The 27,380-nt window shown below is 38.1% G+C and overlaps 1 non-coding gene and 3 pseudogenes across 1 annotated transcript; 2 read left to right on the plus strand and 2 right to left on the minus strand.

The window, feature by feature from the left end:
* Positions 1-1,396: 1,396 nt before the first annotated feature.
* On the plus strand, positions 1,397-12,521 carry LOC130965785 (arogenate dehydrogenase 1, chloroplastic-like; annotated as a pseudogene).
* LOC130972556 (small nucleolar RNA R71) lies at positions 5,406-5,513 on the minus strand. The gene has a single exon (XR_009083718.1). It is a non-coding gene; the product is annotated as a small nucleolar RNA R71 (small nucleolar RNA).
* A 3,258-nt stretch (positions 12,522-15,779) lies between the features above and the next one.
* Positions 15,780-17,794, plus strand: LOC130965786 (arogenate dehydrogenase 1, chloroplastic-like; annotated as a pseudogene).
* A 2,307-nt stretch (positions 17,795-20,101) lies between these two features.
* Positions 20,102-21,497, minus strand: LOC130965787 (jasmonate-induced oxygenase 4-like; annotated as a pseudogene).
* Positions 21,498-27,380: the final 5,883 nt, after the last annotated feature.

Consider the following 27,380-nt stretch of genomic DNA (forward strand, 5'->3'; position numbering starts at 1 on the left):
GGAGTTGATGCCAATTAATACAAACTTCCTTCCCCTCCATCACGTAGCCACTGTTCGAACTTCAAAGCCACTGTGCTGAACTCTATCGCAACCTCCTACCTCTGTTGCATAGACACTGTTTCACCGGCGCGAGCTCCCTAAACACTATCATAACCTACTGAGCTTAAACACAAACCAAACGACATCGTCTAGACCAATTTTAAAAAAAATCGGCCACAGCTAACCGCTCAAAACCGCCGCTGAAACAACCATGCTCTCCATTGCATCCCTTAACCCTTCAACCCCATTCAATCACTTCCCAGATTACGCTGTTCACCATATCTTCAACCATCACTCTCTCCTCCCATCCACATTCTCACTACCCTTTAAGTCGAATCCCTGTTGCTCTTCCTCCACCGACAGACCACTCCACATGCGCGCCATTGATGCCGCTCAACTCTTCGACTATGAATCAAAGTTCGCCAAGGAGTTCACTATCTCCCAATGCCTTAATATCGGAATTGTCGACTTCGCAACTTTGACCAGTTCCTTGCTACCAAATTAGTCACCCAGGGTCACATCATCCTCACCCATTCCCGTTCCGAACACTACACCGCAACCAGAAATCTTGGCATATCATTCTTCCAAAACCCCGACAACCTATGCTAGGAACATCCCAAAGTGATCCTCCTCTGCTCCTCCATAATCTCAAACAGAACGCATGCCCCTCATGCTCCCTCTCTAGTGCCTCAAGCGTAGTACTCTCTTAATTGACGTCTTCTTCGTCAAAGTATTCCCCTAGAAGATACTCCTTGAGCTTCTCCCCTCTGATTTCGATGTCATCTGCACTCACCCGATGTTTGGACCTGAGTCCGCACCTGACGGATGAACCGGCCTCCCCTTCGTCTTTGAGAAAGTTTGTATCCTCGACAAGGAGCACCATGTTTCTTGCTGTGAGAAGTTCCTCAATGTCTTAGCCAGAGAAGGCCACAGGATGGTGGAGATGAGTTGCGAGGATCACGATCGTTTTGCCACCGGTTTGTAGTTCATTACTAGTTCCGTTGGAAGGATTCTCGAAGGGTTGATGTTGGAGTCGATGCTGATTAATTCGAACTTCCTTACCTTCCATCGCACAACCACAGTTCAAACTTCGAAGCCACTGTCCTGAACTCTGTTGCGTAGCCACTGTCCTACCAGCGCCCGCTCTCTGAACTCTGTTGCAACCTCCTGAGCCTAAACACAAACCAAACGATGTTGTCCAGATCAATTTTCAGAAAACTGGCCACGGTTAACCACTCAGAATTGCTGCTGAAACAACCATGCTCTCCATTGCAACCCTCAACACTTCAACCCTACTCAATCACTCGACAGATTAACTGTCCGCCGTATCCTCAATCGTCACTCTCTCCTCCCATCCATGTTCTCAATATCGTCCAAATCGAATCCTTATTTCTCTTTCTCCACCTACAGAACCCTCTGTGTGCGCGCCATCGACGCCATTCAGCTCTTCGACTATGAGTCAAAGCTCTCCAAGGAGTTCACTATCTCCCAGCACCTCAAGATCATAATTGTCGGCTTCGGTAACTTTAGCCAATTCCTTACCTCAATATTAGTCTGCCAGAGCCACACCGTCGTCGCCCACTCCAGCTCCGACCACTCCACCGCAGCCAGAAAGCTTGACGTATTGATGAGCGGATAATTTGTACACTTTTTGGCATTGTTTTTAGTATGTTTTTGGTAGTTTTAGTTGAGTTCTTAGTATATTTTTATTAGTTTTTAGTTAAAATTCACTTTTCTGGACTTTACTATGAGTTTGTGTGTTTTTCTGTGATTTCAGGTATTTTCTGGCTGAAATTGAGGGACCTGAGCAAAAATCTGATCCAGAGACTGAAAAGGACTGCAGATGCTGTTGGATTCTGACCTCCCTGCACTCAAAGTGGATTTTCTGGAGCTACAGAAGCCCAATTGGCGCGCTCTCAACGGCGTTGGAAAGTAGACATCCTGGGCTTTCCAGCAATATATGATAGTCCATACTTTACCCAAGATTTGATGGCCCAAACTGGCGTTCAAAGTCACCTCAAGAAATTCCAGCGTTAAACGCCGGAACTGGCACCTAAATGGGAGTTAAACGCCCAAACTGGCATAAAAGCTGGCGTTTAACTCCAAGAAGAGTCTCTACATGAAAATGCTTCATTGCTCAGCCCAAGCACACACCAAGTGGGCCCGGAAGTGGATTTTTATGTCATTTACTCATCTTTGTAATTCTTAAGCTACTAGTTTTCTATAAGTAGGACCTTTTACTATTGTATTTTCATCTTGGTTCTTCTGGCTCCCTCTCTGGGGTCGAAACCAATGATCACTTTTGTTCTTATGTATTTTCAACGGTGGAGTTTCTACACACCATAGATTAAGGTGTGGAGCTCTGCTGTACCTCGAGTATTAATGCAATTACTATTGTTCTTCTATTCAATTCCGCTTGTTCTTGTTCCAAGATATCACTTGTTCTTCAACTTGATGAATGTGATGATCCGTGACACTCATCATCATTCTCACTCATGAACAAGGTGACTGACAACCACTCTTGTTCTACAAGCATACGAGGCTTAGTGAATATCTCTTGGATTTCTGATAACACGATGCATGGTTGATCGCCTGACAACTGAGTGCTCGCCTGACAAACGAGCCAGCCATTCCGTGAGATCAGAGTCTTCGTGGTATAGGCGAGAACTGATGGCGGCATTCAAGAGAATCCGGAAGGTCTAACCTTGTCTGTGGTATTCTGAGTAGGATTCAATGATTGAATGACTGTGACGTGCTTCAAACTCCTAGCAGGCGGGGCGTTAGTGACAGACGCAAAAGGATCGATGGATTTTATTCCGGCCTGACCGAGAACCGACAGCTGATTAGCCATATGCTGTGACAGAGCATGGGAACATTTTCACTGAGAGGATGGGAGGTAGCCACTGACAACGGTGAAACCCTACATGAGCTTGCCATGGAAAGGAGTAAGAAGGATTGGATGAAGACTGTAGGAAAGCAGAGAGACGGAAGGGAAGGCATCTTCATTTGCTTATCTGAAGCTCTCACCAATGATATACATAAGTATCTCTATCTTTATCTTTATGCTTTATTCGTTTATCACTATACCCATTTGAGTCTGCCTGACTGAGATTTACAAGGTGACCATAGCTTGCTTCATACCAACAATCTCCGTGGGATCGACCCTTACTCACATAAGGTATTACTTGGACGACCCAGTGCACTTGCTGGTTAGTTGTGCGAAGTTGTATTGATCACAATTTCGTGCACCAAGTTTTTGGCGCCGTTGCCGGGGATTGTTCGTGTATGGACAACTGACGGTTCATCTTGTTGCTTAGATTAGGTATTATTTTTCTTCAGAGTTCTTAAGAATGAATTCTAGTGCTTCAAGGTGATGTTCTTATCATCACCAAAGCTGATTGATCATCATCAATTTAGCTCTTGAATGCAATGTCCTGCTGAAGCTTAGCTAGCTATGTCTAATTCCTTTAGACTAAAGCTTTAGACTAACATTGCATGATTCCTGGAATTCTCATTAAGAATTTTGATACCTTTATTTTCCTTTTCACCGAATTTTCGAAAAAAAAAAACCAAAAAAATTACAAAATCATAAAAACCAAATATATTTCTTGTTTAAGTCTAGTGTCTCATTTTAAGTTTGGTGTCAATTGCATGTTTCTGTTCTTCTTGCATTCATTCATGTGTCTTCATTAATCTTCAAGTTGTTCTTGATGATTTCCTTGTTTTGATCTTTGAATTCTATTGACTTGAGTATTTCTGTTGTTTGTCATATGCATTCTCATTTTGTTAAGTGTCAATAGTATACAAACTGCTAAGTTTGGTGTCTTGCATGCATTGTTATTTGATTTTAGTTGCATTTTGATTATTCCTCATTATTAAAAATCCAAAAATATTTTTAATTTGTGTCTTTTCAAGTCAATAATACAGAGAATTGAAGATTCAGAACACACTGCAGAGGAATTATACAAAAAAAGCTGGGCATTCAAAAATACCCAGTGAAGAAGACAGATTGGCGTTTAAACGCCAGCCAGGGTACCTGGCTGGGCGTTTAACGCCCAAAAGGGTAGTAGTTTGGGCGTTAAACGCCAGAATGTGCACCATTCTGGGCGTTTAACGCCAGGATGGCACATGGGGGAAGATTTTGTTTTTCAAATCAATTTTTTTCAAGTTTTCAAAGTTTTTCAAAATCAAATCTTTTTCAAATCAATTCTTTTCAATCAAATCTTTTTCAAAATTAATTTCTTTCCTTTTTCAAAGATACTTACTAACAATTAATGATTTGATTGAACATTTCAAGTATGTTGCCTTTTCTGTTGAGGAAGGTTTAATGTTTGAACCATATCTTTTCTTGTTAGGCAAGTCATTAATTTTTAAAATCAAATCTTTTTAAAATGTTTTTCAAATCATATCTTTTTTTAAAATTGTTTTCAAATCATATCTTCTCAATCACATCTTTTTAAAACCAATCATATCTTCTTAACCACATCTTTTTCAAAATAGTTTTCAATCAAATCTTTTTGATTTCTAATTTCAAAATCTTTTTCAAAAATCACTTGATCTCTTTCCCATTCTTGGTTTTCGAAAATTAATTAGTGTTTTTCAAAATATTTTTAAAATCTTTTACTTAATTTTCGAAAATTACTTCCCTTCTTCTCACATCCTTCTATTTTTGGACTAACACTATTCCTTAATGCAAAATTCGAACTCCATCTTCTTTGATAAGTTCGAATTTTCTACTTCTGCCTTCTATTTTTCTTTTCTTCTGACACCTCAAGGGATCTCTATACTGTGACATAGAGGATTCCACATTTTCTTGTTCTCTTCTCTTTCATATGAGCAGGAACAAAGACAAAGGCATTCTTGTTGAAGCTGACCCTGAACCTGAAAGGACCTTGAAGCGAAAGCTAAGAGAAGCTAAGGCACAACTCTCTGTTGAGGACCTGACCGAATTCTTCAAAGAAGAAGAAGACATGGCAGCCGAAAACAACAATAATGCAAGGAAGGTGCTGGGTGACTTTACTGCACCTACTCCTGACTTCTATGGGAGAAGCATCTCTATCCCTGCCATTGGAGCAAACAACTTTGAGCTTAAGCCTCAGTTAGTTTCTCTAATACAACAGAATTGCAAGTTCCATGGACTTCCAATGGAAGATCCTCATCAGTTTTTAGCTGAGTTCTTGCAAATCTGTGACACAGTCAAGACTAATGGGGTTGACCCTGAGGTCTACAGACTGATGCTATTCCCTTTTGCTGTAAGAGACAGAGCTAGAATATGGTTGGACTCTCAACCTAAAGAAAACCTGGACTCTTGGGAAAAGCTAGTCAATGCCTTCTTGGCAAAGTTCTTTCCACCTCAAAAATTGAGTAAGCTTAGAGTGGAAGTCCAAACCTTCAGACAGAAGGATGGTGAATCCCTCTATGAAGCTTGGGAAAGATACAAACAATTAATCAGAAAATGTCCCTCTGACATGCTTTCTGAATGGAGCATCATAGGTATTTTCTATGATGGTCTCTCTGAACTGTCCAAGATGTCTTTGGATAGCTCTGCTGGAGGATCTCTTCATCTGAAGAAGACGCCTACAGAAGCTCAAGAGCTCATTGAAATGGTTGCAAATAACCAATTCATGTACACTTCTGAAAGGAATCCTGTGAACAATGGGACAAGTCAGAAGAAAGGAGTTCTTGAGATTGACACTCTGAATGCCATATTGGCTCAGAACAAGATATTGACTCAACAAGTCAATTTGATTTCTCAAAGTCTGTCTGGAATGCAAAATGCACCAAGCAGTACTAAGGATGCTTCATCTGAGGAAGAAGCTTATGATCCTGAGAATCCTTCAATGGAAGAGGTGAATTACCTAGGAGAACCCTATGGAAACACCTATAATTCTTCATGGAGAAATCACCCAAATTTCTCATGGAAGAATCAAGAGAGACCTCAACAAGGTTTCAACAACAATAATGGTGGAAGAAACGGGTTTAGCAATGGCAAGCCTTTTCCATCATCTTCTCAGCAACAGACAGAGAATTCTAAGCAGAACCCCTCTGACTTAGCAACCATGGTCTCTGATCTAATCAAAACCACTCAAAGTTTCATGACTGAAACAAGGTCCTCCATTAGGGATTTGGAGGCACAAGTGGGACAGCTGAGTAAGAAAATTACTGAACTCCCTCCAAGTACTCTTCCAAGCAATACAGAAGAAAATCCAAAAGGAGAGTGCAAGGCCATAAGCATGGCCGAATTTGGAGAGGAAGAAGAGGAAGTGAACGCCACTGAGGAAGACCTCAATGGGCGTGCACTAGCCTCCACTGAGTTCCCCAATGAGGAACCATGGGAATCTGAGGCTCAAACTGAGACCATAGAGATTCCATTGGACTTACTTCTGCCTTTCATGAGCTTTGATAAGTATTCCTCCTCTGAAGAGGATGAGTATGTCACTGAAGAGCAAGTTGCTAAATACCTTGGAGCAATCATGAAGCTAAATGACAAGTTATGTGGAAATGAGACTTGGGAGACTGAACCTCCTTTGCTCACCAAAGAACTGGATGACTTGTCTAGGCAGAAATTACCTCAAAAGAGACAAGATCCTGGGAAGTTTTCCATACCTTGTACCATAGGCACCATGACCTTCAAGAAGGCCCTGTGTGACTTAGGATCAAGTGTGAACCTCATGCCTCTCTCTGTAATGGAGAAGCTAGGGATCTTTGAGGTACAAGCTGCAAGAATCTCACTAGAGATGGCAGACAACTCAAGAAAACAAGCTCATGGACTTGTAGATAATGTTTTGGTAAAAGTTGAAGACCATTACATCCCTACTGATTTCATAGTCCTAGAGACTGGGAAGTGCATGGATGAATCTATCATCCTTGGCAGACCCTTCCTAGCCACAGCAAAGGCTGTGATTGATGTTGATGGAGGTGAACTGATCATTCAAGTGAAAGACGAATCCTTTGTGTTTAAGGCTCAAGGATACCCCTCTGTCATCATGGAGAGGAAGCATGAAGAGCTTCTCTCAAATCAGAGACAAACAGAGCCCCCACAGTCAAACTCTAAGTTTGGTGTTGGGAGGCCACAACCAAACTCTAAGTTTGGTGTTGAACCCCCACATTCAAACTCTAAGTTTGGTGTTGGGAGGTTCCAACATTGCTCTGAGTATCTGTGAGGCTCCATGAGAGCCCTCTGTCAAGCTACTGACATTAAAGAAGCGCTTGTTGGGAGGCAACCCAATGTTATATTTTATCTATTTTCTTTTGTTATTTTATTTTTTTTGTAGGTTGATGATCATAAGAAGTCACAAAATCAATTGAAAAAGCAAAAACAGAATGAAAAACAGGAAGAAAAATAGCACACCCTGGAGGAAGAACCCACTGGCGTTTAAACGCCAGTGAGGCTAGCAACTGGGCGTTTAACGCCCAGTCTGGCACCATTCTGGGCGTTTAACGCCAGAAAGGGGCACCAGACTGGCGTTAAACGCCAGAAAAGGGCAAGAACCTGGCATTAAACGCCAGGAATGGGCACCAGCCCGGCGTTTAACGCCAGAAATGGCTCAAAACGTGATTTTTGATGCCATTTGGTGCAGGGATGACTTTTCCTTGACACCACAGGATCTGTGGACCCCACAGGATCCCCACCAACCCCACCACTCTCTCTCTCTTCTTCACCCATTCACCAATCACCTCATTACCTCTTCCCCAAAACCCCTTCACCTATCAAATCCCATCTTTCTCTTCACCACTCACATCCATCCTTCATAAAACCCCACCAACCTCACCCTTCTTCACTCCTTCATTTTCACAAAACTTAAACACCACTTCCCCCTCCTTGGCCGAATACATAAGCCATCTCCTTCTCCCTCATTTCTTCTTCTTCTACTCTCTTCTTTCTTCTTTTGCTCGAGGACGAGCAAACCTTTTAAGTTTGGTGTGGTAAAAGCATTGCTTTTTGTTTTTCCATAACCATTTATGGCATCCAAGGCCGGAGAAACCTCTAGAAAGAGGAAAGGGAAGGCAAAAGCTTCTACCTCCGAGTCATGAGAGATGGAGAGATTCATCTCAAGGGTGCATCAAGACCACTTCTATGAAGTTGTGGCCATGAAGAAGGGTCAACTTTGATCAAAAGGTTGGACCAAGTCCTCATAGATATCTGTGAAGAGGACGCTCAATGGAAGAGAAACTCAAGAGGGAAGCCGGTTCAACTGAGAAGGCATGACCTCAAGAAAAGGATGGAGCAAACAAGAGACCCCTCTCATCATGAGAGAGGAGCAACAAAGACAAGGAAGAGACATTGAGGAGCTCAAGAACTCCATAAGACCTTCAAGAGGAAGAACAAGCTGCCATCACTAAGGTGGACCCGTTCTTTAATCTCCTTGTTCTTTGCTTTTCTGTTTTTCGAAAATTTTCATGCTTATGTTTGTCTATGTTTGTGTCTTATGATCATTAGTGTCTTAGTATCTATGCCTTAAAGTTATGAATGTCCTATGAATCCATCACCTTTCTTAAAAGAAAACTGTTTTTATCACAAAAGAACAAGAAGTACAGGATTTCAAATTCATCTTTAAAACTAGCTTAATTAGTTTGATGTGGTGACAATACTTTTTGTTTTCTGAATGTATGCTTGAACAGTGCATATGTCTTTTGAATTTGTTGTTCATGAATGTTAAAATTGTTGGCTCTTGAAAGAATGATGGAAAAGGAGACATGTTACTGAGGATCTGAAAAATCATAAAAATGATTCTTGAAGCAAGAAAAAGCAGTGAATACAAAAAAAAAACGAAAAAAAAGGGAGAAAAAGAAAGAAAAAGAAAGAAATAAAGTTGTGATCCAAGGCAAAAAGAGTGTGCTTAAGAACCCTGGACACCTCTAATTGGGGACTCTAGCAAAGCTGAGTCACAATCTGAAAAGGTTCACCCAATTATGTGTCTGTGGCATGTATGTATCCGGTGGTAATACTGGAAGACAGAGTGCTTTGGGCCACGGCCAAGACTCAATAAGTAGCTGTGTTCTAGAATCATCATACTTAACTAGGAGAATCAATAACACTATCTGGATTCTGAGTTCCTAAAGAAGCCAATCATTCTGAATTTCAAAGGATAGAGTGAGATGCCAAAACTGTTCGGAGGCAAAAAGCTACTAGTCCCGCTCATCTAATTTGGAGCTAAGTTTCATTGATAATTTGGAGTCTATAGTATATTCTCTTCTTTTTATCTTATTTGATTTTCAGTTGCTTGAGGACAAGCAACAATTTAAGTTTGGTGTTGTGATGAGCGGATAATTTGTACACTTTTTGGCATTGTTTTTAGTATGTTTTTGGTAGTTTTAGTTGAGTTCTTAGTATATTTTTATTAGTTTTTAGTTAAAATTCACTTTTCTGGACTTTACTATGAGTTTGTGTGTTTTTCTGTGGTTTCAGGTATTTTCTGGCTGAAATTGAGGGACCTGAGCAAAAATCTGATCCAGAGACTGAAAAGGACTGCAGATGCTGTTGGATTCTGACCTCCCTGCACTCGAAGTGGATTTTCTGGAGCTACAGAAGCCCAATTGGCGCGCTCTCAACGGAGTTGGAAAGTAGACATCCTGGGCTTTCCAGCAATATATGATAGTCCATACTTTACCCAAGATTTGATGGCCCAAACCGGCGTTTAAAGTCACCTCAAGAAATTCCAGCGTTAAACGCCGGAACTGGCACCTAAATGGGAGTTAAACGCCCAAACTGGCATAAAAGCTGGCGTTTAACTCCAAGAAGAGTCTCTACACGAAAATGCTTCATTGCTCAGCCCAAGCACACACCAAGTGGGCCCGGAAGTGGATTTTTATGTCATTTACTCATCTCTGTACACCTTAGGCTACTAGTTTTCTATAAGTAGGACCTTTTACTATTGTATTTTCATCTTGGTTCTTCTGGCTCCCTCTCTGGGGTCGAAACCAATGATCACTTTTGTTCTTATGTATTTTCAACGGTGGAGTTTCTACACACCATAGATTAAGGTGTGGAGCTCTGCTGTACCTCGAGTATTAATGCAATTACTATTGTTCTTCTATTCAATTCCGCTTGTTCTTGTTCCAAGATATCACTTGTTCTTCAACTTGATGAATGTGATGATCCGTGACACTCATCATCATTCTCACTCATGAACAAGGTGACTGACAACCACTCTTGTTCTACAAGCATACGAGGCTTAGTGAATATCTCTTGGATTTCTGATAACACGATGCATGGTTGATCGCCTGACAACCGAGTGCTCGCCTGACAAACGAGCCAGCCATTCCGTGAGATCAGAGTCTTCGTGGTATAGGCGAGAACTGATGGCGGCATTCAAGAGAATCCGGAAGGTCTAACCTTGTCTGTGGTATTCTGAGTAGGATTCAATGATTGAATGACTGTGACGTGCTTCAAACTCCTAGCAGGTGGGGCGTTAGTGACAGACGCAAAATGATCGATGGATTTTATTCCGGCCTGACCGAAAACTGACAGCTGATTAGCCATATGCTGTGACAGAGCATGGGAACATTTTCACTGAGAGGATGGGAGGTAGCCACTGACAACGGTGAAACCCTACATGAGCTTGCCATGGAAAGGAGTAAGAAGGATTGGATGAAGACTGTAGGAAAGCAGAGAGACGGAAGGGAAGGCATCTTCATTCGCTTATCTGAAGCTCTCACCAATGATATACATAAGTATCTCTATCTTTATCTTTATGCTTTATTCGTTTATCACTATACCCATTTGAGTCTGCCTGACTGAGATTTACAAGGTGACCATAGCTTGCTTCATACCAACAATCTCCGTGGGATCGACCCTTACTCACGTAAGGTATTACTTGGATGACCCAGTGCACTTGCTGGTTAGTTGTGCAAAGTTGTATTGATCACAATTTCGTGCACCACGTATCATTCTTGCAAAACTCCGATGCCCTAAGCGAGGAGCATCCTGAAGTGATCCTCCTTTGCTCCTCCATAATCTCAACCGAGCGCGTGCTCCTCATGCTCCCTCTCCAGTGCCTCAAGCACAACACTCTCTTCGTTGGCTTCCACTCTGTCAAAGAATTCCACAAGAAGCTCCTCTTTGAGCTCTTCCCCTCCGATTTTGACATCTTCTACACTCACCCGATGTTCGGACCTGACTCCACACCTGACGGATGGACCGGCCTCCCTTTCGTCTTCAAAAAGGTTCGTATCCTTGAAGAGGAGCACCGTGTTTCTCCCCGTGAGAAGTTCCTCAATGCATTTTCCAGGGAAGGTTACAAGATGGTAGAGATGAGTTGCAAGGATCACAACCTTTATGCCACCAGTTCGCGGTTCATTACTCATGCCGTTGGAAGAATTCTTCAAGGGTTGATGCTGCAGTCGACGTCGATTAATACAAACTTCCTTTTGCTCCATCACGCAACCATCATTCGAACTTCGAAGTCACTGTCCTGAACTCTGTCGCAACCCCCTGCCTTCGTCACCCAGCCATTGTCCCGCCGGTGCTAACTCCCTGAACTCTGTCGCAACTGCCTAAGCCTAAGCACAAACTAAACGACATTGTCTAAATAATTTTTTAGAAAATTGGCCACGACAAACTCGTCAAAACCGCTGAAACAACCATGCTCTGCATTGTAACCCTTAACCCTTCAACCCTATTCAATCACTCCTCATATTACACTGTTCATCGTATCCTCAACCATCACTCTCTCCTCCCATCCACATTCTCACTACTGTACAAATCGAATCCCTATTGCTCTTCTTTAACCTACAGACCACTCCTGTTGTGCGCCATCGATGCCGCTTAGCACTTCGACTACGAGTCAAAGCTCGCTAAGGAGTTCACTATTTCCCAGCGCTTCAAGATATCAGTTGTCCCCATTGGCAACTTCAGCCAGTTTCTTGCCACTACATTAGTCCACCAGGGCCACACAATCCTCGCCCATTCCCACTCTGACCACTCTATCGCAGCCAGAAAATTTGGTGTATCATTCTTCTAAATCCCAGACGACTTATGGGAGGAGCATCCCGAAGTGATCCTCTTTTACTACTCCATAATCTCAACGAAGCGCGTGCTGCTGACGCTCCCTCTTTAGCGCCTTAAGCACAGCATTTTCTTCGTTGGCGTCTTCTTCGTCAAAGAATTTCCCAAGAAGCTCCTCCTTGAGCTCTTCCTCTCCAATTTTGACGTCCTCTGCACTCACTGAATATTTGGATCTGAGTTCGCACCTGACGGATGGATTGGCCTCCCTTTTGTCTTTGAGAAGGTTCGTATCCTCAACGAGGAGAATCATGTTTCTCACTGTGAGAAATTCCTCAATGCGTTTTCTAGAGAAAGTTATAGGATAGTGGAGATGAGTTGCGAAGATCACGACCGTTACGCTGCCGCTTCGCAGTTCATTACTCGTACTATTGGAAAGATTCTTGAAGAGTTGATGCTGGAGTCGACGCTGATTATTACGAACTTCCTTTCCCTTCATCACGCAACCACCGCTCGAACTTTGAAGCCACTGTCCTAAATTCCGTCGCGCAGCGACTATCCCTCGGTCGCAGAATTTCACAAACCACAACTTACCGATAAGTAGACTGGGTCATACCAAGTAATAGCTCATGGTGAGTGAGTGTCAATACCACGAGGATTAATGGACTAAGCATGCAATGGTTGATTAGCTATTCTAGTTAGACAAATTGAAATGGGGGTTTGATTATCAATTACCATAAAAGACAATAAAATAAGAAAGCAAACAATGAACGCTTGAGAAAACGATATGAGAATGGAGTTAAGGTTTTGGAGATGCTTAAATGACCGAATTAATATTCAATGTCAACTACTTTGATCATGCAATGATTATGTTAACGGCAAACCCCAAGTGATTACATTCCTATTCTTAGGAAATCCAACCTCCTTTAATCTAACTAACCATCAATTCCTTGATTACTCAATTATATTAGAGGATTAAGATTAATTTCCGATTTTTAAGCCACACAACTGATGAGCGGATAATTTATACGCTTTTTGGCATTATTTTTAGGTAGTTTTTAGTAGGATCTAGCTACTTTTAGGGATGTTTTTATTAGTTTTCATGCAAAATTCACATTTCTGGACTTTACTATGAGTTTGTGTATTTTTCTGTAATTTTAGGTATTTTCTGGCTGAAATTGAGGGACCTGAGCAAAAATCTGATTTAGGCTGAAAAAGGACTGCTGATGCTGTTGGATTCTGACCTCCCTGCACTCGAAACGAATTATTTGGAGCTACAGAACTCTAAATGGTGCGCTCTCAATTGCGTTAAAAAGTAGACATCCAGGGCTTTTCAGCAATATATAATAGTACATACTTTGTTCGGGTTTAGACAACGCAAACTGGCATTCAATGCCAGTTCCATGCTGCATTCTGGAGTAAAACACCAGAAACACGTCACAAACCAGAGTTAAACGCCAAAAACACGTTACAACTTGGCGTTTAACTCCAAGAGAAGCCTCTACATGTGTAAAGCTCAAGCTCAGCCCAAGCACACACCAAAGTGGGCCCCGAAAGTGGATTCTGCATTTAGACTTATTTCTGTAAACCCTAGTAACTAGTCTAGTATAAATATGACATTTTACTATTGTATTAGACGTCTTTTGATTGATCTTTAATCAGTGTATGCGATTTTAGACCTTCAAATGGGGCTGGCCATTCGGCCATGCCTGGACCATCACTTATGTATTTTCAACGGTGGAATTTCTACACACCATAGATTAAGGTGTGGAGCTCTGCTATACCTCGAGTATTAATGTAATTACTACTATTTTCTATTCAATTCTTGCTTATTCTTATTCTAAGATATTCGCTGCACTTCAACATGATGAATGTGATGATCCGTGACACTCATCATCATTCTCACCTATGAACGCGTGACTGACAACCAATTCCGTTCTATCTTAGAACGAGCGTGTATCTCTTGGATTCCTTAATCAAGATCTTCGTGGTATAAGCTAGAACCCTTTGGCGGCCTTTCTTGAGAATCCAAAAAGTCTAAACCTTGTTTGTGGTATTCCGAGTAGGATTCAGGGATTGAATGACTGTGATGAGCTTCAAACTCGCGATTGTTGGGCGTAGTGACAGACGGAAAAGAATCAATGGATTCTATTCCGACATGATCGAGAACCGACAGATGATTAGCCGTACTGTGAGAAGAGCATTTGGACCATTTTCACTGAGAGGTTGGGAATTAGCCATTGACAACGGTGATGCCCTACATACAACTTGCCATGGAAAGGAGTATGAAGGATTGGATGAAAGCAGTAGGAAAGTAGAGATTCAGAAGGGACAAGCATCTCCATACTCTTATCTAAAAGTCTCATCAATGAATTACATAAGTATCTCTATCTTTATTTTATGCTTTATTTATTATTATTTTCGAAACCTTTATAACCATTTGAATCCGCCTAACTGAGATTTACAAGATGATCGTAGCTTGCTTCATACCAACAATCTCCGTGGGATCGACCCTTACTCACGTAAGGTTTATTACTTGGATGACCTAGTGCACCTGCTGGTTAGTTGTGTGAAGTTGTGACAAAGTGTGATTCACGTTTGAGAGGGCTACCAAGTTTTTGGTGCCATTGTTGATGATCACAATTTCGTGCACCAACAACCCTAAGAATCCAAAGCATAATACAATTATATGTCACATACCACACTAAGTCCAGATAATTAGAAGTTGTGAGAAATTAGTTTCAAGCTGTAATTTTAATAATATAACTTTTTCAGGACTCAAATAGAATTCAAGTTGAATTAGAGTTATTTTCCAATACTCACTAATCCCTAGGATGAAGAATGAAACCAATCCTTAAACAATAATCAAGGCATTAACTAAGGGTAGAAGAACAATTATTTATTAATATATTCAAGTAAATCGGGCTTCCATCCTTAACAATGGAGGTTTAGTTACTCATGGTGTAGAAAATCCTAGCGGAGCAAAAGTTGTAAAAGTGCATAATGAAAATTAGGAGAAGAGAAGTTCCCGCGAAGGCAGATCTAAATCCTATTTATAGTCCAAATTAAAAATAGATTTAAAACTTAAATAAAACCCTAAGAGATCTTTTTTAATAGATTTTTTATTATAAAAAAAGCAAATCTTCAAAAGCCACATTGATTTGTTATAACCTGTGGTCCCATTATTGTATACGCATTCGGCGCTAAACGCCAGGTATTGGGCATTTAGTGCCACCTAGACAGCAAGCTTTGTACTCAGAGAAGTGGTCTCAGCGCTAAACATTGGTGGTTGGGCATTTAGCACCAGGCGTTTTGATGTGTGGCACGCATTATGAAGCCTTAGGCGCTAAACGCCGAGTCGTGGCATTTAGCGCCACCCATCTAGAGGAGAATTGTCGCTTTTAAGCCCTTGTAGTTGTGCGTACACACAGCACATGTGTACGCATGGCTCCTCCTTCTACTCCAATGATGCATACACATGAACCTTGTTTTCTTCTTTATGTCTTTTTTCACCAATTCTTCATTCGAATGCTACGTGAAATCAATCAAAAGTCAAAAAACTCAAAGTAGCATCCAATGGAGCCTAATCTACTAGAAAACTCTAATAAATCAGTATAATACCATGTAAATCACATAAAAAAGATACTAATGATGCTCACGCATAATCCCGCTGGTGTCAGCTCCCTGAACTCCGTCGCAACCTCCTGAGCCTAAACACAAACCAAACGATGTCGTCCAGATCAATTTTTAGAAAATTGGCCAAGGCTAACCACTTAAACCTGCCACCGAAACAACCATGCTCTCCATTGAAAGCCTCAACCTTTTAACCCCATTCAATCACTTCCCAAATTACACTGTCTATCGTATCCTCAATCGTCACTCTCTCCTACCATCAACATTCTTACTACCATCCAAGTTGAATCCATATTGCTCATCCTCCACCTACAGACCACTTCAGGTGCTCGCAATCGACGCCGCTCAGCTCTTCGACTATGAGTCAAAGCTCTCCAACGTGTTCACTATCTTCCAATGCCTCAAAATTGCAATTGTCAGCTCCAGCAACTTCGGCCAGTTCCTTGCCACCACATTAGTCTGCCAGGGCCACACCGTCCATGCCCACCCTCGCTCCGACCACTCCGTCGTAGCCAAAAATCTTGGCGTATCGTTCTTCCAAAACCACTCCTCTTATAGGATGGACCAACCTCCCATTCGTCTTCAAGAAGGTTCGTATCCTCGATGAGGAGCATCATATTTGTCACTGTTAGAAGTTCCTCAATGTGTTTGATAGGGAAGGTTGCAGGATGGTAGGGATGAGTTGCGAGGATCACAACTGTTATGCCACCGATTCACAGTTCATTACTCATACCATTGGAAGGATTCTTGAAGGGTTGATGCTAGAGTCGACACTGATTAATACGAAAGGGTACGAGAGTTTCTCGGGGTTGGTGGAGAACACTGCTTGGGATAGCTTTGATTTGTATTATGGTTTGTTAATATTTAATAAGAATTCTTTGGAGGTGCTGGAGAAGCTTGATTTGACATTTGAAGATATCAGGAAGCAGTCATTGCGTGCTTGCATCACGTGGTTAAGAATTAGTTGATGGAGAACGGTGAAAGGTTGCAGCAGCTGGATAGAAGTAACAACCATGCACTGCTCTGGCAAGAGCGTAATGGATCTGTATTGCTACATTCCAAGTATTTGATATTTGGAACTTGAAAAAAATTTAGGGGTTTTCGCTACCTTGTGTGAATATTTGTGATTGATGTTTTAGAGAGCGTTTGTGTTTGTTTAGATTGAGAGCATGCAACTTAATCATTTTGAATTTGAAAGATGTTGTTCTTGTGATGGAAAAAGGGTTAATACATAATAATGATTAATGAGTAATGATGCTCATAATGCAGATCCAATGATGTTGCTCTGCTAAGTAGTTTCATTTCAAACTATTCTAGCCCGTCTGATGAGAAAAACAAAGATCAAGATTCCAATAGTTGGTTTTGGAAAGTCAATTCCTTGCAAAAACTACAGTTAGTCAAGATCATGAGGAGTTGGAGGTTTCGTATTTCAACGACGCAGATAATCTTTGTGAGCAGCATCCAGAAGTGATCTTACTTTACACTTCCATCTTTTTTACGGTTAAAGTTATTAAATAATTACCTTTCCAAAGGTTGAAGAGAAGTACATTGTTTGTTGATGTACTATCTGTCAAAGAGTTCCCTAGAAACCTCTTTCTTTAACACTTGCCTCCTGATTTTGATGTTCTTTGCACACATCCCATGTTTGGACCGAAGAGTGGAAACAATGGCTGGAAAAACTTCCTATTGTTTATGACAAAGTTAGAATTAGGAACGAAGAATCAAGAATATTGCGATGTTATTGGTTTCTCAATATTTTTGCTAGTGAAGGATGCCGAATGGTTGAAATGTCTTGTGCTGAATATGATTGGCATGCAACTGGATCCTAGTTTGTTACACACACAACAGGAAGATTTTTTAAAAAATTGGGGGTTAGAAACAACACTAATAAACACAAAGGGTTATGAAACTTTGTTGAGTTTGGTGGAAAATACCATGGGAGATAGTTATAATCTGTAACATGGTTTATTCTTGTATAATTTAAATGCCATAGAGCAACTAGAAAGATTCGATTTGGTTTTTAAATCATTGAAGAAGCAGCTTTTCAGCCGATTGCATAGTATATACCAAAAGTAGCTATTTGAAAATGAAGAACAGATCCTTACTTTGTCAAAGAGTCTATGTTGCCAGAAAAATCTTAAGACAGTGATGTATCATCACCTCTTTCAAAAATTATAGACACCAAATGAATTTATGCCAAAGATTTCTATCTCATTAGTAAGCATTGCAGGCCCTAATTATTCTAATAGTAGGTTTAAATAAATCTGTTAATTCTAAAATGTCACATTCAATAATTCTCAGAGTTTGACTACTCTATCCCATTGAAATTAAAAGAAAAATGTTGTAATTTTTAATATATTTTAATTCTCCTATATTTCTTAATTTTCTTTCCATGTCTAGCTTGTTGCATCGATAACAGTGAAGCTAAATGATCATGTATTTAGGTGCCAACATAGTTATTGGCATTAAATATAGACTTAAGAGTTTTGAATCTTAAGTGAGATAAAGCGCAGTCCAGTTGACAAGCATCCGTGTTAACACAGGGTCTGAGAAAGAGCTGCACCTAAAGGATATGATGTATATAGCCTAACCTAATAATTAAATTAGTGGTTGTTTTCACAGCTTTAACCCGGGATCTTGGGTTCACACAAAGACAACTCAACTGTTGTTCTAAAACTTTCCTTCTAAATCTGAAGTGAAATATTCATTGAATTGAAAAATATAGATACTTCAAATAAAAGTTAGATGTTTGTAGGAATTGAGTGACTTAAAATACAAATATTCACTTGGTATAACGTGAAAGCAGGAAATGATAATGAAAACTGCTGTGAAGTGTGGTCATGGACAATGCTAAAGGATGTAGAAAAATTTGCACCCACGAATATCTGCTGGGATTACCTGTGACGAGAAAGTTAACGGATTTATACGGGGACGGAAATCCACCCCACAAATAAATGGAGACGGGGCCGGAATTGAGGTTTCCACCCCACAGGAACTTACGAAATGCCCACAAAAAATAATTTACTTAAATGTCCTTATGTATATAAGTTTTGTAAGTAACTCTAATTCATTTTATTTTAATTTATATGTTAAAAATTTTATGTGTTTGAATTATGTGTAATTTGATGTATTTGGTTGAATTATATAAGATTTTATTATGGTTATGTTAATTATCTTTTAAAAAAATTTAAAACTTAATAATATCCAATTATTCATAGATACATGTGGGTATCTGCCTCTCTCACGGAGAGAAATAAACAGAGATCCGTGGTGGGAACGGAGTGCGGAGGGATCCCACCCCATGAAGATCATTGCCATTAGTGCGGAGGAGGGGTCCCACCCCCATGAAGATCATTGCCATCCCTAATGTTGATACAATGATACTAAATTTCCTTCATATCCTAGTCTATAATCTACTGTCTATAGTCTATTTCAGTTGAACTTATTCTACCAATGGTTGTATTACATCTATGTTGTGTTCATTTGATCCCGTATAATTCTATGTAATTTTCTTGATTTTTTTTTATTTCATAACGTTGATTAAGCAATTGATGCCCCTAAAAGATTTTGCCCCAAGAAAAATTAAACTTGTCTTTATCAAGCTATTGATATAGCTGGTGTATGTATAATTAGTTTGTACTCTAAAAAAACCTGGTGGCCACACCTTGACTTAAATGGAAGGTAAAAGAGCCAACGTAAGGAGTCATTATCATTGTGCCTTTTTTATGGTGTCTCTGAAGATGCCCCATTGAAATGATTAGCAACAGTTTTTTCAATGTGTATCAGAAGATGATAAATGTTCAAGATCATAGTCTTGGTACGTAAACTAAGTATTGATTTTCAATTTATAATAAGTAAATTAATAATAAGATGGGGATCTCTTCCAACTTGTACATGTTTTTTTGTCATCTTTGAAATAAATCTGAATGGTGATTATGTCTTGGGTCGCATATATTCTTTCTGAATTCAGAAGTTTGTAATTTAGGTAGTTGTGGGTGAGTAGTCCCTCTCAGTTTTTTCTTTTCATTATTATGCTTCCTGTAATACTAGTACCTTCCACATATTTATAGAGAGAAAGTTGTATAATTAATCAAATAGTTGTCTCCATTAAGAGTAGTATTATAGTATATGATTCATTAATTCTTTCCTTTAATTATTTCACCTTGTTTAGTTCATGATTGTACCACCTCTTAATAATCACTCTACTACTATTAGGGTGAAACAAATTTTAGTAGTACAAGTTATGTTTACTTGTCTTCTTAAATTGGGAATAAATGCTTTTCTCTCTCTTTTTGGGTTGAAAAATATGTTAAAATAATCAATAATTATATAAACCTAAAAAGGTTTATTATAAAAGAGAAATTTGACAGCCTGCATCAAAATTATAAATTAGAATAAACCAAAGAATGACTTGCACGCAAGGAAAAACTAATAGTATGCTATTCTGTCAGAAAATTATAGATATAAAATGAGTTGTGGCAGCAAGGGAATTCACAATTTTTTTTTTTTGTAATTTGACTTAGTAAAAGTATCATTTAGCTTGTTCCAAGTTCCAACTGGTTTTTATTGTCATAGGGATTTCAAGTAGGAACAATAGCCTTAATGCTGATGAAAATTGTTATGTATATTTGACCATTTCAAGTGGTATCTTCTCCTCTTAATAACACCTGTAGTTGATTTCACCATAGTTTTTTACATTCTTATACAACCTTGGACATGTGTCAGTTATTAAGCTTTCCACAGGTCCAATTTCATTCTCTGCTTTTGGTTCATAGGACATGGCCACTAACTTCCTCATCTTTTCTTTGTTTGTCATAACACTATGCATTGGACTCTTGAATATTCTATTACTCATAATCTGCATAACAACTTACTATTAAGCATTCTAGTGACATGAATTTAGCAAGCAAGGATTAAGCTTCTACCTGCATTTGATCACCAAGATTGGCAACAAGGTCATTGACCAATTTCTCATCTATAAGAACTTAAAGACCTTCCCCTTCATTGTCTTGCAATAGAACTGTAATCACTGATCTATATGTATGAGGTTTGAGTCCAAGAACCAAAGCGGATCTTGAACAATGTTATAAATTGAACGTCATTGCAAATAATAATTGCCCTCCAAACTGATCCAAGAACCTACCTTCTTCCATATTCAATGACCTTGCCATGCATCTCAATAGATAATCTATCATTGATTTTACTTTAATAGAAAAGGCCTCTAATATCTCACTGCATAGTAGCAAGAAAACCAAACTTAACTTTATTTTCCTATAACATGTTAATGAACTATTAAGGGTACAAAGGAATACCTAAAATCAATAGGATTTTGTGGCCAAAGAGAACACCTTCTATTCTTTTCGGAAAAATCTCAAAGAATTAAGCGATAGGACCAGTCAAGGAGTTGCTTCTTTGAAACTATTTTGTCATTTCCATACCCTTCTGAGTCATTAGCAGATCGTGCATATTTTTGTTTTTTCTCAACTGGAAGTTGGAAAAATTTCTTTGAAACTTGGCATATTTTGTGAAGATATGATGTTGATATTCCATAACCAATTGTCTGTGGTCAAATTAGAAACATTTATGTATCACTTGTTTGTAAAGTGAATAGCACACAAGCCTAATAAAATAAGGTCAAGATTTGTGATTTAATTAAATAAATTCGCACCTGAAAGTATCCAGCTAATGTGAGAGCATATCTAAGCTTCTTAATCTCAGGTTCTGATGATGACAGCAGACTCACATCAATTATGGGTATTGGAATCATATATGATGATGATGAATCTTTTAATCCAATGCTATTATTAGTATTTCCTTTAACTACATATTACGGTGGTTCTTTATCACCATCCGTTGACATTTTATAGATGCTCTTTGCCATTTATTATACCTCTACCCTCTTGAGCTATATGTGAATTTGGCACGAGAAGGAAGCTTTTTATTCTCTCCTACACCCTTTTATTTTTATTCTATGAAAATTTTCCTAATATTAATGTGTAAAACCAAATTAAACATGCGCATTCAAAATATATTATTATTATTATTATTATTATTATTATTATTATTATTATTTGTTCATTGATCCAATTCAAGGTGATTTATGGTCATCTTCACCTTTTCTGCTTTTTTCTCTTAACTCTTTGCTAGAGTTTAGTTAACATTAAAGTAGAAGAAGACAATTCTTGTTGATATGTTTAATTATGGATTTAAGGATTTAAGGTTGCTGAAAACCTCAAGTTGTACCAAAGAAAGGAAAAGGGTTGTGACAAGTTAGTTCATAGATAATAAATAATATTATTAAAGCTCCTTTTCAATTTAAGATGAATATGCTCATCTCTGTCGTTTCAATATGGTTCCAAGAGAATAAAATAGCTTATAAAACTGCAATCCATAAAATTCTGACATATGAAATTTAAATTTTCATATATTATATTATATTTAATCAAAGTATAATATTTTTCAGTAATATACTCTATAATTTTATCTTGTTGTAGTATTTTTTTCTATTTTTGGTAAACCATGCAGAGTGGACTATCGATATGGTTTGTAATTTGTAATTTTTTTTCTTTTTTTGATAAGGGTAAGGGCTAGGAATACCCAGCCCAAATACATAAAGAAGAAGAGAGGGGATCTCTTTGTTTTTTAAGTTCAAAAAGTGGTAATATGAGCTACAAAATGGAGACTTAATGAACCTAACAATAATGAGGCCCAATTGCAAAATTGGGCTACAACAAGGATACGAAAGCGCAGATGGTTTTTCTAATTGTTGGGCCTAGGGTTGGGAGCTGTCTAGCCAAATAAAAAAATATTTTCAAAAAAAACAAAAAAAAGTGCAGATGTTTCCGAGCCCTAAACCTCATAAATCCAGAATTCCATGTCATACCAGCCTACTAATCGAGGTTAGCTAGAATACAATAATAATCTAAATATTATGCTGCTGCTATCACGAGTGTTTTCAAATTGATTTTGAGTAAAAAAATTATTTGATTTAAAATATTAATTTGATTTGTAGTGCAGCTTAAATTTGATGATTTTTTTAGAGAATCTGATCTAATTTTAAATTTTTAAATTGAATTGAATTCATAATTTTATAAATTAAAAAATTAAATATACATAATAATTTTTAATATTAAATTTTAAATAATCAATCATGTCATAATAAATTTTAACAATATTTTAAAAAATAAAAAATAATATAACAATAGAAATAAAATTATAAATAAATTAATTAAAATAAATAAATAAATTTTATTTAAAATTGATAAAATATTCACCTAAATAATAATAATAATAATAATAATAATAATAATAATAATAATAATAATAATAATAATAATAATAATAATAGTAACAATGATGTACTATATCCATGTAATTTTTCTAACTAAGTTAATCAAGTGGTAATTCACTAGTTATTCCAGATGCTCGCCAAATCTGGAAAAAACCGGAGGTTATTTGTATTCCTCGGAAACCCCCGCCAACATCACCATTTAATATTTCTTGGCCCACTGTTTTTGCTTCACGCGCCTGTCACCTTTTAACGTAAAGTTTCTTTCTCAACGTGGAGCTTCTCTTTCTCAACGTAAGGCTTCTCTTTGTTCTTCTTCCTCAATGTAGAGCTTCTCTTCCTTAATGTAAAGCTTCTCGTCGTTCTTCTCTGTTCTGATTTCTCTTTTTTTTCATTTTCTTCAAAGTAAAACTTTGTTTTTAGATTTTGATTTGCATTGCATTTATGTTCTTCGTTTTCAGATTTTAGATTTCAAATTTCAGATTTCTTCTTCATTTTTAAATTTCAATAACATATCAAAACAATGAATGATTCAAGTTCAAATCAGTTGAATAAGAGCGATTTGGATTATTCTTCTAAATCGAATCAAGTGGATGAGGTTTAGAATATTCAATTTTGAATTGAATGGAATCGAATGCAATCATTAAATCCAGTTGTTTATTAACACTATTTTGGGTTCATTTGATATTATACAATGGTATCATTTTGATAATATTTTCAGTTCATTCGAGATGCAGGTGTTTCTGAATTTGGATTTATATAATGGATAATTTTTTGTTCATTTGCTACTATACAATAGTTTCGTTTTGATAATATTTTTCTGTTCATTCTCCAACGATTTTGAATTGAATGCAATGAAATGCAATTAAATAAAGTGATAATGAATAGAGTTTGGATAGAATGCTAAAGTTTCTGAATTTACAGAATGCACAAGTTTCGATTCATTGGTTATTACACGATGGTCTTTTTATGATAATATTTTGGTTCATTTTATAGTCCAGGTGTGTTGTGGATGAACAATTTATTCCAAAGGTTGGGATGACTTTCAAGACACTGGAAGAAGCTAGAAAATTTTACAAAGATTATTCCAATTTGTTGATTTTTCTACGAAGATAAAGAACACCACTCGGAAGGGAGATGAGATTAAGAATCAACTAATTATATGTAGTAGGGAGGGAAAGTGAAAATTTAAGATATCTCCAACTCTGAAGACAAACCGCTCAGCTGAAATAAATTGTCCAGCAAGGATTTATGTACATATATTGAAGGACGTTGGTCTTTGGATAATTTCGAAAGTTATTCTGAATCATTCACACTCTTGCTATCAGATCAAGCAGAGATGCTTAAACAACACAAGGAACTAAGCATGTTTATGCGTTGTAGCATTGAAAACAATGAGGAAGATGGAATCAGACCGAGTAAAACATATAAGTCATTTGTAGTAGTAGCAGACAGTCATCGGAAGCTAAGTTTTATTGAAAAAGATGTGAGAAATTACATTACAAGGGAAGTATGGAATGTTTCCGAATAAGACGATGTGAAAGAATTTGGCAAGTAGTTATTAAAAATGAAAGAGAAGAATAAAAAATTCTCTTTTGAGCTTAACCTTGAAGCTGATCACTCCATCAAAAATGCATTTTAGTCCAATACAAGAAGCAAGGCTGCATACGAGTATTTTGGAGATATTGTTTCATTTGATACCACTTATAACACAACAGGTATTCGGTTCACTGTGATATAGTTTTCGGTTCATAGAGCCAACAAATTTTGGTTCATAACTTTTGTGAGTGTTCATCTAGTTTTTAGTTCTTTTGTGGGTGTGAATCACCACTATCAATCGACACTTCTCAGATGTTCTTTGATGAAAAATGAGGACATCCAATCATTCAAATGGTTATTCGAATATTAGCTTCGTTACATAGGAGGGAAGGCACCAAAAGGGATTCTTACCGATCAATGTGCATAGATGCAAAGGGCTATTGAGACCTATATGCCAACAATAATTCACCGGTGATACATTTGGCATATCATGAAAAAGATCCCAAGAAAATTAAATGGCTACAAGCGACACGAAGAAATCAAACAAGAGATGAGCCATGTTGTTTGGAACTCGTTTACAAAAGAGGCATTTGACAGAAATTGGAATAATTTTCCGATGAAGGATGGTGTTAGAGGCAACAAGTGACTTTCAGGTAACCGAGGTTTCATTCGAATTAATTGATGTTGTTACTTTTTCGGTGAAAACGAGTATAACTTTTGGTTCATTTGTGTCTAATTTTTGGTTTATTTGCAAAGCTATTTGAAGATATTCATTTATGGATTCCAATTTATCTCGATCACCACTTTTTGGTCGGGATGAGAAGCACATGAAGGAGCGAGAGCATGCATACTTTTTTTTAACAAGTTTATCACATGCAATAGCTCCTTGATTCAATTTGTGAAGGAATATGATAATTGCCTAGGAAGCAGAGAGCAAAGAGAGAGAATTTGATGCTGCAAATTTTCACACCGTGATACCATGTGCAACAAAATCACCAATAAAGGCTCAATTTCACCACATGTATACTCATGAGAAGTTCAAGGAAGTTCAAGCATAATTCAAAGGAATGGTGAATTGCATCACAAGATCAACACATTTCACTCTAGATTTTACGTCATATGAAGTTGTAGAGTAGGTTTCTTACTCAACATTCAACAAATTTATTGTTACTTACGACGCAATATCATGCGAAGTAAAGTGTTAGTGCTTGTTGTTTGAGTCAATGGATATACTGTACTGTCATTCTCTGAGTGTCTTAAGCTTTGAGCGAGTAGATAAAGTGGCACCAAAATATATATTAGAACGTTGGAGTAAGAACATAAAGAGGAGGCACACACATATCAAAATCAGCCAAGACGAGCCTCTATTGGAGCCAAGAACCAAGAGGTTCGATGATTTGGTATTTCGATCGCACAATTTTTGTAAATTTGCATCAAAATCTGAGGAGCTGACTAGAATTCTACACCGAGCTTTTGATAATGTCATGGATGAGATGCAAGAATATCAAGCAAAAAGTAAAGGTAAATGTCGTTATCTCACGAAGACGCTACGTTGAGTGATGTTAACGACCTTCAAAGTCCCCCACGTGTTAGAATAAGAGGACATACCAAGAACAAATTGGGATCAAATATGGAGAAAAAGATCACAAATGCAATAAAGAAAAAGCTAGCTCTAAGCAAGGTAACATTGATTTGCCTTTGATTAGGGAAAAATTCGTTTGTGAATTTTGCTAATATATGATTTATTTTCTTTTTTGCAGTTGAACTTTTTAGATGGTGAATCAATGATTCAGTCAAGCTCCAGCCTTTATAATGCATAGGAAATGAATGCACCCAGAGAGGATTTTTAGAAGTTTCAGCTTTTATTAATATAAATTTTGATTCATGTATGACTAAATTTTAGTTCATTTTGGTTTTAGTCATGAAATGAGGGTTAATTTCTTATTTATGTTATCTTTTATTGAATAGTCACCTTTTTGTTTTTTGGTGGTTGAAATTGTGATTTCTAATAATGGCATTCAACTTGGTATGCGCGTTTATAACTCAGCACTTTCTTCACAACCTCGCACAACTAACCAGCAAGTGCACTGGGTCGTCCAAGTAATAAACCTTACGTGAGTAAGGGTCGATCCCATGGAGATTGTTGGTATGAAGCAAGCTATGGTCATCTTGTAGATCTCAGTTAGGCGGATAATAATTGGTTATGGAGTTTTCAAATAATAATAATAAATAAACAGAAAATAAAGATAGAAACACTTATGTAGATCATTGGTGAGAATTTTAGATAGGCGTATGAAGATGCTGTGCTCCTTCTGAATCTCTGCTTTCCTACTGCTTTCATTCAATCCTTCTTACTCCTTTCCATGGCAAGCTGTATGTAGGGCATCACCGTTGTCAATGGCTACATCACATCCTCCCAGTGAAGATGGTCCAAATGCTCTGTCACAGCACGGCTAATCATCTGTCGGTTCTCGTTCATGTCGGAATAGAATCCATTGATTCTTTTGCGTTTGTCATCACGCCCAACAATCGCGAGTTTGAAGCTCGTCATAGTCATTCAATCTCTGAATCCTACTCGGAATACCATAGACAAGGTTTAGACTTTCCAGATTCTCATGAATGCCGCCATCAATTCTAGCTTATACCATGAAAATTCTGATTAAGGAATCCAAGAGATATGCGCCCGGTCTAAGGTAAAACGGAAGTGGTTGTCAGTCACGCGTTCATAGGTGAGAATGATAATGAGTGTCACGGATCATCACCTTCATCATGTTGAAGTGCAACGAATATCTTAGAATAAGAATAAGTCGAATTAAATAGAAAATAGTAGTAATTGCATTGAAACTCGAGGTACAGCAGAGCTCCACACCCTTAATCTATGGTGTGTAGAAACTCCACCGTTGAAAATACATAAGTGATGAAGGTCCAGGCATGGCC

Source organism: Arachis stenosperma, chromosome 3 (genome assembly GCF_014773155.1).
Source record: "Arachis stenosperma cultivar V10309 chromosome 3, arast.V10309.gnm1.PFL2, whole genome shotgun sequence".
NCBI lineage: Eukaryota > Viridiplantae > Streptophyta > Magnoliopsida > Fabales > Fabaceae > Arachis > Arachis stenosperma.